We start from the raw sequence: 14,696 nt of genomic DNA, 5'->3' as shown, positions 1-14,696 counted from the left end.
ATGAACAAAGAACAAAGGGAGCCTATGTTCTGTTAGGAAGGGGTAAGAGAATAAATAAGTGTGACATGAAAGTGAACATGCCAAATGGGAAGCACAAAATGCTCTATGGGTTGAAAGGCAGGAGAGCTAATGCCTAGAGATAGAGATTCTGATGGGAATCTAGAAGGCACAGGCTTCTGAGGTGTTCCTGAAGGTTGTGTATGATTGGATTACCTAAGATGGGGGTGAGTGGGAATTCTAGGCAGAAGGAGCAACTGAGCAAGACCCACATCTTCACAGTTAGCTCTGCCTTCCCCTAGAGTAGGACTCTTTCTGCCTATCCTGGCAATATGTCTCCTGGGAGCCTTTCATAATCCCTGGACCCCAAGTCCACCCCATCTTACCTGCCAACACAGATCAAATCGCAGTTGCTCTGTTTCACCAACATTAACCTCCAAATTGTCTCTCACAGGCTTCCTGCTCTCAATTCATGTTACCCCCATCCCAGTCCACACTTCCTCTCCTATGTTGTGTCTCATTGCCTCTCTCTTGGCCTTTGGGCTGCCTCCTCCTCTGTCCATTCTGTTCACTGCAGCCAGACTGATGGTAACAGCGATGATGACTCCTTCGAACAACAATGTAAGAGCCTATTCTGCACCACACCTTGCTCTCAAGGAGGCTTGTAATCAAGAAAAAAAAAACAAAAAGCACTTGGAAATATCTACAGGATACAGATGTTTATATAATGCTTAACAGAATACAATGGGCACAGGATAAAAAATGATAAATTCTACCAGGGAGGGTGGGAGCAATTATAGAAATCACTCAAAATCTATGTGTGCCTCCTCATCATCTACAGAATGAAAATCTTCCATAACATGCCCCTTACGACCTGTTCTGCTTTATTACCCCCCAGCGCGCTTCATGTACTCCACCTTCTAACCACATTGCTCTGTTTGCACATGGGTCCTGAGCATTCCCTCTCCATGCTTTTGCTCTTGCTGCTCCATCTGCTTGCAATACAAGTGCCCCACCTTGCATATGTAAATGCTCCTCAGCATGTAAAACAGCATAGTGCCCTGCACATAACAAACACTAAATAGTGTCAGTCATCTTCATCATCATCATCATCATTATTCTGGAAATATTAGTTCAATTCTCACATCTCTTAATTTTTAAAGTCATGGTCTTGCTTGTGTTGCAGACATACAATCTTATTTCCTTGCCTTTGAGGGCAGGGAGTGAGTCACATAAGATTATCTTCCTCTTTGGTAATACAAAAGTACCTGGCTACACACTACTATTAGCCACGTACTTTATAATTGCCAAAGGGAAAGATAATAGTGAATAGTGTGGAAAATGCTATTTATTTTGTCTGTTTTATTTCCATTCATTTCCCACTTATAAAATGAAATAGTCAGAAATTACTCTTTTCACTTGTTGAGTTAAATGGCCATAAATTAAAGACCCAATCTAATTCAAATAGGATGGAGTGAGCCTCTGAACTTCCTCAGAGAATGCCTTAAAATACAAAACAATTGAGTGAGTCCAACCTCCAGTTACAGCTGATTCAAGATACCCTTACTCCGATAACACAACTTATGCCCAACAGTTTACTGATTTAGTCAGAGGCAGTCACCCAGGGCTTAAATAGCCTGTAAAAAGAAGTTGTAAGGAATCTGAGTAAGTCAGTTGGATGTGGTTAATAGGGAAGAGGGTGTTCTGGATGGGGAGATATTGAATGACAAGTGTGAGAAGGATAATCTTCTGAGTGGAAAGAGAACAGGACACTCACTTTTGTTGGTGGCAACCCTTTCTCCTTCTTTCCCAACATCTAATATGGCTCCTCCCCATGTCTGCTCTCAGAATCCAAACCTTATGCTTGGCTCTGCTTTATGAACAGTGTGATGTTTGAGTTCTGTGTGTTGGATACAGTCAGGTCAACACAGCTTCAAGTCCTGGCAGCTTCATTCCTTCTTCAGTCTTGAACAGATCTCTGCTCTTACTGCAAGCCCACACTTCATAGGCATACGAAAATAATATACACACTGGAGCCATCTACCATGAGTAGAAGTAGGATGTGGCCAAGCTTTCATTCCCTTGAGGAAGTGATTAGTACAGGTTCCCCAGGCAAAACTCACGGTATTGGTTTCAGAAATTTAGATATTTTAACTTCAGATCCTTCAGACCCAACCCATTTGGTTTCTTCTGCCTAATTTTTGTGCAAAGACTTAAAAAATATCCACCCACCTTACCCCTATTCCCACACTCCTTTGTACTCTTTTTCTTGACTCGGGAATTAAATTTTTTTTCAAAGCATGCTCCACTCTAAAATATGGTACACAGTGGAGACGGCACTACGTAGAGAAAAGGACATGGGCTTTTGGGCTACATAGCCTGGATTTAAATCCTGGCTTTGCCACCTACTCTCTAGAATATAAGAATGTGAGATACAGATTGGGGAGCGCCTTCTCCTCACCAATCCAACCCAATGCAAGGATGGACAGATTGCTCATAGCTAAGAACAGAAGGTGCCACACCCTGCCACAGAGTTTCTAACAGGGAGTGAACCAACAGCACCTTTATGATGACTTCTGTCTCATCTTTATTAAGGAGATGAGAGAAAAGAATAGAAAGTTCTCTTCCTATGCAATCAGTGACTCCTGACTTGCACCCCTGCCACCACCACCACCACCACTTCCCTCACCCTCCCATCTTAGTCAGGTACTGGCTTAGCTTAGCACTAAACCACTGAACTGACAGATAGCCTGCTGATGCAAGGGTATGGGAGAAAGTGGAGCAGAAAGGGTGAGTGGGAGGTTGAGGGGTTGGGAAAGACAGCCTGGCTTCTTACCACTCAATGTAGGAACAAAGATAGAAACTTTCTCCATGTAGGTCAATCAAGAAGATAGTGTAGAAAGTAGCTGAGAGCTAGGCCATCATGATATGGTCACTGCAAAACCCATCCATCAAGGATGCTGAAAAGAGACGGTGGTGGAATGGACTGAGGGGTGGACTTCACATGTGCAGTGAGGGTGGAGAGGTGCTTCAATGAGTTCCCTCCTTCACCACTACCAGCCAAAGAATCAATCCACGAACCCAGAGGAAAGCCCACCTATGGAACCAAGAGGTAGCACATCTTCTGTGGGTTGAGCAACAGAAGAGGAGACTGAGCCACAACAATCTGCCCACCACTGACAAAGAGGCAAACACACAGGTAACTCCTTTCTCTATCACCCGCCCCAGGCACCAACATCAGTGCTGCTAGGCCTAAGACATAGATAGGATGGAGAGAGATGAGACCAAAACTGTAACAATCAGACAAGACTACAAATCACTGAGTCACGCTAAATGTATTTGATGCACTGAGATACCTTTATTTACTTTATTTTATTTTATTATTAATTAATTAATTAATTTATTGAGAGAGAGTCTCACTCTGTCACCCAGGCTGGAGTGCAGTGGCGTAATCTCAGCTCACTGCAACCTCCACCTCCTGGGTTCAAGCGATTCTCCTGCCTCAGCATCCCAAGTAGCTGGGATTACAGGCACCTGCCACCATGTCCAGCTAATTTTTGTATTTTTAGTAGAGATGGGGTTCTACCATGTTGGTCAGGCTTGTCAGGGGTTCCCTGATCTAAGGTGATCCACCCCCCTCAGCCTCCCAAAGTACTGGGATTACAGGCGTAAGCCACCGCGCCTGAGACACTGTTAAATCTCAGTTTTACATTTTCTCCCCTCCAGCTAGTGTGTCTAAGGTAGACACTGGTCAAAAAATGTTGATATTCATTATCTGGAAGTATAAAAGCAGCCAGTGCTTGTCTTTTCCTGATGTGGCACATTTCTCAACCAAGCCTGTTATACTCTCTGTACAACCCTGGCCAAATTCTTTAACCTCCTGAACTGCCTTCCTATTCTGAAGATCAACCCATCTCACAGCATTGCAGGTTAAGAAAGTTCCTGCACAAAACCCTTAAATGTTAGTTCCCTGGCACCGAGAAGTAGGTGGGAAGTTGGCTCAGCCAGAGAAGTAGTAAATTATCTGTTCTACCCTTTTGTAGACATTAACTACATGGCTAGAGAAAGAGAACATGCCCTCTTGTTCTTTTTCCTCCTACACATCTCAGCTGAAATGTCACTTTCTCAGGGAGGTCTGTCTTGGCCACCCTACCCAAAGAAGGTGGTGTCCTGTTTTATTCTTTAGCACATTTCCTGTTATTTCCTCTGCAGTCCTAATCAGGATGTGAGCTTAGTAATTAACTTACTTGTGAAGTTGTTCCTTATCCCTGCGCTGCCCCCTGTTATATTACCCGAGGTCAGGCCCCTCTCTGTTCTCTCCCTCTTGTATTTCCAGTGCCTTTAAATTTGTACCTCTTAAATATGTTAAATCTTCTTCCTGAAGGTTCCAGGGCCTTGAATATGCATGTTCTTTTCCCTTATTTAAAGAATCTGAAATAAATTATCTACTTAGTTTGGTCCTTCCTGTGGTTGTTTGCTTGCTTTGGCAGAGTGAAAGTGAAATGTATTTTGATTTTTTTTTTTAACTTTACAGAAGCCATTAATATAAACCACAGAAGTGGTGAGTTTCAATACCTGAAGTTCTGTGAATAATTACTGGGTGGAGCTATTCACACAGGCAATTTTCTGCTTTCCCCATGAGATAAAACCCCAAAAATGTGTTACTATAGCAGCCTGTTCCTTACTGAGACAAAAGCAAAGCAACCTATGAATTAATGTCAGCCATTCCCCTGTAGTGTGTATCCTCCCCGTTCTTAGTCTCAATGTGCTGGGAGACACACCAAATGTTGGGTTAGTGAAATGTTTGACACCTACACATGTGGAATAAAACGTGCATGTACACAAACTATAATTTAGCAGTATCAGTAGTAACTGCTGAACTGAAAAAAAAAAAAAAAAAAAGAAATTGCATTTAAACAGTGGTGGGCAAGTCACATCAACAGCATCGGAAAAGAGCTGTGCCCTATTTTGGGAAATTTTTCTCATTTTCCTGTTGACTTTGGCCCAACGAAATGAATGGATTGCATTGGGATGCTCCCTGGTGAAAATCCTACCATCCTGAGCAAATTCAATGGCCAGCTCATGTCCAGGTCCTGTCATTAGTCAGGTTTCACATGAACAAGTGTGGTTTTTCCAGAGCTAAGTACTTTCCACAGACAAAGCACCATAAAGCCACTTCTCTGATAGTGAAGTGAAGGCAGTGACACGTGGAACCCTCGTGGAATCTAGAGAAAGGGCTCAGAAAACCCCTTATGCACCCCTGTCTGGGCTCCCAAGAGGCCCCATCTAGTCCAAGATGGTTTCTCAGAAGCACTGAATCCAGAAGGCCATTCAGTAAGCAAAGCCATTTCTCATGGCATTGGTCCCTTTAGAAGCATCCTCCAGATATGTCCAATGGGAGAGGACATGGTGGGACTGACTTAGAGAGACCCAGGTAGCAAATGCCTCTGGGCAGGGTCCAGTGGCTCCAGCCTGTAATCCCAACACTTTGGGAGGCCAAGGTGGGAGGATTGCTTAGGCCCAGGAGTTCAAGACCAGCCTGGGCAACATAGTGAGAACTTGTCTCTACAAAAATTTTTTTAAAAAGTTAGCCAGGTATGGTGGCACATGTCTGTGACCCCAGCTACTTGGGAGGCTGAGGCAGGAGGATCTCTTGAGCCCAGGAGGTCGAGGCTACAGTGAGCTGAGATCATGCCACTCCAGCCTGGGTGACAGAGCGAGACCTCCATCTCTAAAAAACAAACAGACAAACAAAAAACCCAAACCAGCCTCTGAAGAGCAGACCTTTGCTCCTCAAAGTGTGCCAGGACCTACAGCATTACATTTCTGATGCAAAGCCACAGTCCCACGCCAGACCTACCGACTCAGAAACTGCATGTTCACAAAAGCCCGCAAGAGTCGCAAGCCTAGTGAAGGATGAGCTGCACTTGCTGATTTTGTAGACGCTCAAAATAAACTTTGTAGAAAAATAGGCCTGGCAAATATGAGCTCATGGAGGAGAAGAATGATGCTTTTTTTTTTTTTTTTTTGGGAAGGAGTCTCCCTCTGTCGCCCAGGTTGGAGTGCAGTGGTGTAATCTCAGCTCACTGCAAGCTCCACCTCCCGGGTTCATGCCATTCTCCTGCCTCAGCCTCCCAAGTAACTGGGATTACAGGCGCCCACCACCACGCCCAGGTAATTTTTTCTATTTTTAGTAGATACAGGGTTTCACCGTGTTAGCCAGGATGGTCTCAATCTCCTGACCTTGTGATCAGCCCGCCTCAGCCTCCCAAAGTTCTGGGATTACAGGCGTGAGCCACTGCACCCAGCCACTTTACTCATTTTTTAGCCACCAATGCCTGTAGAAAACTAAACATATGAAATATGAGTTGAACAAATGAGTGGATAAAGTGAAGGATTACTGCACTGTGTGGTGGACACTGTCCTGGGCCACACAGAGTCCTTTCAGCCATTCATCTCATCTACCACCTCCAACTCCAAGTGTCCTGTGACACAGGATATACAAGGCCTGGGTTTTGAGTCCTGGTTCTACTTCTTCCAATATTGGACAGGCCACCCTTGCTCTACCCCTCAGTCTCCCCAGCTGGAGGTAAAATATAACAAAAACAAAACCAAACACTAGATTGGTGCAGGGCAATGATGGGCTAGCCATCCTGGCCCAGAGTGGGATAATTGTGAAGAGCCCCAGGGCTGAGCCTGGGTGGTCTGTTGAGGCCATCGTGGGTTTGAGTGCAGCTCAACTTCCTCCCCTGGCCACTCCCACTTGCTTTCCCTCACCTCAACAGGTGTTGATCAAAACATAAAATAAAATAAAACCTCCCCCCAAAACATCCTGGATGCTAAACTTCATCTCAGAGGCTGCTTCACTGGGAGCACAGCCACAGCACTTATGAAGAGAAAGCTGGTCCTCACCTAAGATCTAAAGTGGTTTTGTGGGAATTTACTGAGCAGCTTCTGGATTGAGGAAAAGCAGAAATGAATATTCTTCAGGTATTTATCATATGGCTGGAAACTGAATACTACAACTGAATTATCCTCTAGCTTTATTAAGTTTATACCCGATACTGCCATATGATGATACTAATAGAACTTAATACCTTATTATTATGGTAGATAATTTTGGTTTTACTAGTTTGGTGTTTTTTTGTTGTTGTTGTTATATTTTATTTCTCCTTGGTGGAACTGAGGCATGGAGCAGTAGTGACCTGCCCAGGATAGGAAGAGATAAGAGTCAGAACTCAAACCCAGGTCCTCTAATTAGGACCTGTGTCACAGGATATGGTTCCTAGGTGGTGGTACCTGGGATGAATGGGGCTTCCTTAGCCTTTCATAATGGAAAAGATTTCAGATAAAGCTTGCTGTCAACAGATTGTGAAAAAAATGCACCCGGTGTCATCCTGTTCTATTTTAAGTCCTTGTTCTCTATGCAAGGGGTCATTAGAACATTTTAGTGGGCTTAACCTTGGTCATCAGATTGGTTACCTGTGAGCTTTGCATTGGGGTACAGCTCAGCAAGAACCTATGACCCTAAACCTCAAAGCCTTGAGCCCCACTGTGAGCTCCTTGGGGACAGCAGCCTACCCTTCACCCTTGTACGTCCTCACCATCTGACCAGGGACGGGAATAAACTTAATGTCCTGTAAGTGTCTGCTCAGTGACCAGGTAGACAGGCAGTGAACATGCCATGAATACCACCTGCCTTAGAGCCCGCTAACTAGTGGTGAGAAAGAGGCAAAAGAATTGCATTTTGGTACAGACCTAAAACTCTCCACACACAGTCGCCAAGAGGCTCAGCACTCCTACATGACCTTGCAGCCCATGTCACCTTCTGTTTCTCAGCATTCTTCTGAGCTCTACAGCTTGTATACACAGTTCAGAATTGGATTGCAGAGTGTCTTATCCTGCTTAAGCCAGCATGTGAGACAAGAGCCAAGGGTACGGCAAACCCCTAGGAAATCAATGAATGCTCAGTGGGCCTGTTGTGGGTTCCAGGGCTCTCGTCTTTACTGTAGCTCCTGCCAGGGAAGTGAAAGCAGCCGGGTGTTGCTCTCCAGGGGCTCAGCCAGCTTCCCTTGGCAGGAGTGAAGCCTATTGTTGGAGCGGCTAGGTTGGCTGCTCATGGGCTGGACCAGTGAAGGCGTTCCCAAGGTTCATGTCAGAAGCCACACATGGTAGCAGGAGCTCCCAAGACTGGCCTCTCACCTCTGTCACCTGAAACTTCACTGTGTAAATGGGTTATCTTCTGATCCAGTCTTGTGGGTGAACAGACTATTTGTAAAAGGAAGGAAAAGAAATGTTGGCCCAAAGCCGGTGCAGCAGAACTGAGGGCCAGGAAAACTGCCTCCCGCCTCTCTGCCAAGGCATTTCCGCTCTGACCTGCCATGTCCAGTGCACACCATTCCTGCTACATAGCCAGAAGTCAGGGTGGGATGGCGGGCAGCCTGTCTGAGGCCAGGAACCACAGAAGAGAAAAGAGCGGGCTTAGGTCCAGGGAGGGCAGATGACAGAGCCAGGAGGAGCAAAAGCAATTCCTCTTAGAGTCTGAAACAGGAAAACAAATCTGTTGGACAAATAGTGTCCAGGTTCAATGACTTGGCTAAGGTGCCATGGCCAGGGAGAGCCTGAGTCTACCAAGAGACCCCGGCAGCAGGTCTCTGGCCATCAGGATTGCATAGCAGCCCTTGCAGAGGCAGCGAGAGTTTTTCTGCCATGCTGGGCATGGTATGTCTGCAAAATTTCACTCATTTCCTGAGATAAGAATGACATTTATTAAGGCATCCTGGAAATTAAAAATAAGTGGCAAGAGCCTCCCCACCCCGGCCCACAGGGCTGTCCGCCAAAGCTGGGTGACCCAAGGGAGCAGGACAAGAACACAGCCCTTGGGGAAGCTGCTCTGCTTCCCTCCATCACGATGTCCTGTTCTCTCTCTTCCTTTCCTCTGGTCCTAGCCCACAGCACTGGCCAGCCTTGGGTGGGGTGGGGTCAGAGAACATTTGACCATGATCCTGGCAGAGTGATGGCCTGGCCATGAGACTCTCAGCCTGAACCTCCAATATGGCTTTGAAGTCCTCACGATCAGTCCCCTGGTCCTCTCTCAGGTACCTCTCCATGCCTGCCACCTCATGCCCAGGGCTCCAGGCTTATCCAGCCTCTGCCAGCTCTCAGAATCCACCATGCTTCCTCCTGTCTGCACGCAGCTCCTTTGAGCTTTGTCCCCTCTGCTGGGAGCATCCTCACCAGCATCTTTTCCTCACCCCCACTCTCAAACTCAGACTGCCTGTCCGACCTTCACTCATTCTTCCCTATCTGTTCTCCTCCACGCCAGTCCCCAAGCCAAGCAAAGCCAAGGCGCCCCTTTGACAGTGCCCAGAGCTCCCATAATCAGCCCCCTCACCACAGTGCAGAGCAATCGCCTGGTGCTCAGCTCTGTTTCCAGCTAGACAGTAAGCACCACAAGGTACAATGTCAGTTACTTCACCATTGGTCTGGCACTGAACAAACGCTCAACAAATATGTGTTAGACAAAAGAAATTAAAGATTAATTAACTAACAGGCTGAGCACAGTGGTTCACGCTGGTAATCCCAGCATTTTGGGAGGCTGAAGCAGGCAGATCACCTGAGGTCGGGAGTTCGAGACCAGTCTGATCAATGTGGCAAAACCCCATCTCTCCTGAAAATACGAAAATTAGCTGGGTGTGGTGGGGCACACCTGTAATCCCAGCTACTCAGGAGGCTGAGGCAGGAGAATTGTTTGAACCCTGAACCCGGAAGGTGGAGGTTGCATTCCAGCCTGGGTACTAGAGTGAGACACTGCCTCAAAATAAATAAATAAATAAATAAGTAAGTAAGTAAATAACAAAAGGCCCCAAAAGGTAATTTGGACGGTTGCCCCAGGCCAACCTCGAAGGTTTCCTCCAACCATTAGTGGGTGGTGGGGGTGATGCTCTGGGGCTCTGCCCGTCACTCTGCCTGTGGTCTTGCATCCTGATCTGAGCAGCTGTTACATGCAGCGGAGGTCTGAGTCTGGTGGGTGTGCAGCGCGTCAGTCAAGGAAGAAAATATGGTCTAGAAAACAGCCTGGCCGGCGTCACCCCCAGGGGTAGGGCCAGGGAAGAAAGGAGATTTCCTGGAAGTGTTGTACTTCCTCTTACCTCAGGGGTACAATTATCCATTTCTCAGGGACCCACAGTATAGAGAAGAGTAACTCTGCTCCCACAGTGCCTGGGGCCTGAGACACTTGCACAGGACACAAAGGGAAACAGAGGGATGGCAGATGAGCTGAGAATGCCAGCATATTTTCCCCCAGGGCCTGTGATCCATGAAGCTGCCTCTTTTCCCACCTGGCCTCAGGATGCATCAGGTGCTGGCCTGCCTGCCTGCTCCTCACCCCTCCTGACCTGCTAATCACCATAAAGCATAAACCAAGAGACCAGCACCTGTCTGTCTTTGAGCCTCCCTGTAAAAATACGTAGGTGCACATTTTAAGACCACATAGCAAATATTTGATTCATAAATCAAAGTTCCAGTTTATATTCTACCATAAATAATCATCATTGGCCAGTATTGCCTGAGCCTGGGTCCCCGGCACCAAATGAAAGTCAAACACATTATGATTTGTTTGTTGGCATTGATAACAAGCCAAAGAGCATCATCTTCTATCACAGACTATGGATGGAAGTAGAAATAATAAAACTGCAAATGTTCTTTTCTGATGCTTTTAATAAAGATAATTATATCTATTGTCAGAAGTTCAACCAAATGAGTTTTGGGGAATAAAAATGCCACTGAGGAGGGGTGATCAGAGTGCCGGGTGGGTAGAGAGTTTGTGGCCTTTCCTTTCAGGCGGTGGGCCAAGATCAGCTCAGTCCCCTCTTTGGGACATGCCTTTTTCTCCTCCTGCATTCCTGAGTTTCCAGGCTAGCTTGAATTCCTAATTTGGAAGTCACCAGAGAGCAAACCTCGACAGTAAGCAAAGGAGTGTCCTGCTATGAACTCCCTGAGAGACAGCCCTAGCCCTGGTTACACAGCCAGCACCTCAGTTCACCCCTCCACCAGCCTCCCAAGGCTCCTGAATTGAGCAAAGAATGAGGCTCTGGGTCTAGCCTACTCCCTGTTCACTGAAGCTGTGCCTATTCAGGGAGCTAGCCTGGTGCTAATGTTTTCAAGCAGTCTCCCTGGATGGGGGCATCCTCTGGGAGGTGCTAGCAACCAGCAGACCTGGGATTTGATAACTGCTCTGGTCTGGGAAACATGCAGATTGTGACTCCCCCTCTGACTGGCACTGTTCCAGAAAACGATGAAGTTTCTTGATCATCCATCTCCTGAGCCTCTCGCTGACACTGACAGATAGGCTTTATACCACATAGACATCCTGCATTAGTCCTATCGTCTGCCAGTTTTTTCCACTTTCCCCCATACTCTCACAGCAGTGGCAGTGCCTGAAATCTCACATTGGGGCAGCCCAGGAAGATGGGGACTTCATTTTCTTTGCAACTGTCCTGATACAATACACTGCTGGGCTCAAGGTAGACAAGTGAGACAGGAGAGTTTCCTGACTGCCCCCCCACAACCCCAAAGGACCTGTGATGGGGTATGGCTCATATGTATGGCCACTGGGCAGGCTCAAACCTTTTATGGGAGGGGGAGCATGCAGAGTGGTGTGTGCAGAAGCCAGGGCGAGTGCCCCTGGGCTCCAGCCCCATGGCAGTGTTCAGGGGTGGCAGCTTGTGACTCCCAAAGCCCAAATAGGCATGTGTTACAGTGCACTCTTTTAGCCTTGCTGTCCACAGACGACTTAGACAACTGTTAAACAGCTCAGTGCCCTCTTGATACCCAGGTCCTTGTCCAGCATCCAGGAAGCATGAGGTTGCACATGGACTTGAGGAAGGTGAATGTGGGACTTGAGTGGTGGAGGTGGCTCTCTGCAGGATGAATGGGGAGCTAGACAGGGGATGGAGTGGGAAGATGATCTTCCCATGGGGTTTGCCCATCCAGCAACTGATCTCCTCTCTGACTACCTCCAACAGAACGACTCTCAGTGTTTAGACATTCCTTCTCTTCTCTCTGCTGTGCCATTCTGCTGCTCTTCTATTCTTCTGTTCATCCCCTTGTGGAGCCAGGGGTTTGTGGTTTATATGGGTACAGAATGGAGGGGGTGCGGTGGGCCAAAAGGCAACTTTTGGATGTGAAAACACCCAAAACCGTGCAGTTCAGTGTCCACAGAGGCACGGCAGACATTGTCCACAGCTTCTGTGTGGGATTCTGAGGCAGCCCCTTGTTCTAACCTCATTGGTCAGATGTCTCCACCGGATGTGGCAGGTGGGTAGTGACTTTATGAGTCACAGTGACATTATCCAAAATTTACATTTATATTGATTGCCTAATATTATTTTATCATTAAAGGAAATTTTAAATCAAAATATAAATCATCCCTAATCCACAAACACAACAACTGATTTTCATCTTGCCTATTCCTTCTGATTGGCATTCTTTAAAGTGTTTTATTTGGGGATTAGATACCAAATTCCAAGGGCAGAAAATTTCTATCCAAATCAGCATAGATTCTTATGAGTCATCTCTGCTTGTATGTAATAGTTTTCTGCCCCCTCCAGCCTAAGAGCTCCTGGAGGGAACACAATTTTTACTTTGGTATCTCAGCATTTAGCACTGTGCTTGAAACTAGCAAGTGTTTGCTAAACATTTGTTAAATGAACAAACTGCCCCAAACCAGGACTTTGCCAGACGTGTACATTTAAGTCAAGGGTAGGGATTGATTAAAATTAACTTAGTTTATTAACTAAGTTTATACATAGAATAAATCAAAATTCTCATGAAAGTAGAGAGCATGGCAAGAGTAGAGCATCTAAATGTCATCCATTGACCCCAAATTCAAAGCCGGAATGGAATATTGCACATTGAGTCCTGTGGGAGGAAGGATAGAAATGAAAGAATGAAGTTGATGACCTGAACACTCAGAAGTACTACATGGAGAGGGGAATATAGTGGGTTGAGGCAGGCTGTTGAGAACTATGTCAGTGAATTAAAAGGGTCTTCCAGGGCATTTCACAGAGGTGGGGCCAGCATCTACTGTGGGGAATAAGTGTGGTGGCTTCAAGGAAACTTGCCGGGCTGAGTATTTACTGTTGCTTGTAAGTCTTCAACTACTTTATAGTCTTAAGGTAGAAATTTTGCTTTTGAGGACAGTCATAGTTACTAGTGGGGAAATTATTCTCTGGAAAAAAGTAACAGCGACCATGTGATCATGGCATCCTTATCTTGTATAGCTCATAGAAGAAAACCTTTTATCAAAACCTTTTATCAAATAGAATTTCCAGTTCTTGCATGGATTTGATCAAACTAAGATTCTCTTCCATTATCATTTATATTGTCTATTTCCCAATATATCCTTATATTTATACACCCAGTATGATCTATTTAACTCAAACTTAGAATCTAAATGCCTTGAATTATCTATTGAACCTCAAAGGAAAATTCTAGAAAGGACTCTATTTACTGCCAAATTAAACTCAAAATAAACCATTTCTCTAGTGACAGGATGTCTTCTTTTCTGGTGGACATGACCGTCCTCCATAACGGGGGCAACTTGTACTCCACTGGAGTGATTCCTGGATAAGGCAGTTGGGCTTTGAGCTGTCACATGACCTGAGCTGGCCATAGGAGAGGTACAGTCTGTCCCGCATTTGGGCAAACTAAGTTAATGCTTAATTACCACTTCCAAGCTTTTCTAATCATTCTTAATCAAGCCTCGATTTGGGGGTTCTGGGGTTCTGTAAGCCTTGGTTAAAAAAAATTAATTACATGTTATGTTATAAAAGACTTTTTTAAAGGGTCAAGCTAATCTATTTGTGAAAACACAGAATAGGAGTGACTCCCATGTGATGGATAAAGTGGATATGAGTTTTCAGATTGTAAGTGAGTTAGGTAATGACATTGGAGAAGTCATAAATATCTGAGAATAAGTAATAAAGTGCACATTTTGGAAGCACTTCCAACAAATCAACCTTGCTTGAATCTCATCCATTTGCTAGAACTCTCCTATCCAACCAGCCTAATCCCGTGGAATAGTCCCTCCCTAATATCTCTCACATCCTTTATTTCCCTGGTCTCCTGCCACTATTATAGTCCAGGTCCTCATCACATCATGCCTGGATTATTGCAACGACCTCCTCGTCAGTCTTCCTGTCTCTAGTTTCCCTTTGCCTTTGATCCGTTCTCCATGATGCCACTGGACTCAGGGCTTTCTTTGTCCTAACATGCCACTTATGACATGCTCTAGCTCTGTGCAGAGTTCTGCTTCCCACTGCCTTCTGGGACAAGTCCAGATCCTCATTCTGGCAGTCTAGGTCCTTGGGTTCCAGCCCACCTGCCCAACCTCCTCTCCCTCCATTGCTTAAAGTGCGAGCCAGGTGGAGGTGCTCACTGTCTATTCCCAGCAAACCTGCCCTCTCTGTCCATTGGTCCTCATGGCCATCCTCCACCTGGCTTGTCCCTACAAATCCACCCCCTGTTTCTCTCTGTCTATTCAAACCCAAGTTCTATTATGGTTCTATCCCCTAAAGCCTCTCCAACTGGAGAGCCAGCCCATCCTGGTCTAATAGAGTGGCTTTCTTATATTGCTTATTCTATTTCAGTAGAAACTTCCTGGAGCTGAAAAGTAACTGGACTCAAATAGAAAAAAA

This window comes from Rhinopithecus bieti, unplaced genomic scaffold, assembly GCF_001698545.2.
Source record: "Rhinopithecus bieti isolate Rb0 unplaced genomic scaffold, ASM169854v2 scaffold_52032, whole genome shotgun sequence".
NCBI classification, from domain to species: Eukaryota; Metazoa; Chordata; class Mammalia; order Primates; family Cercopithecidae; genus Rhinopithecus; species Rhinopithecus bieti.
The sequence above is the reverse complement of the archived record's forward strand: the minus strand, read 5'-3'. Positions refer to the sequence as shown.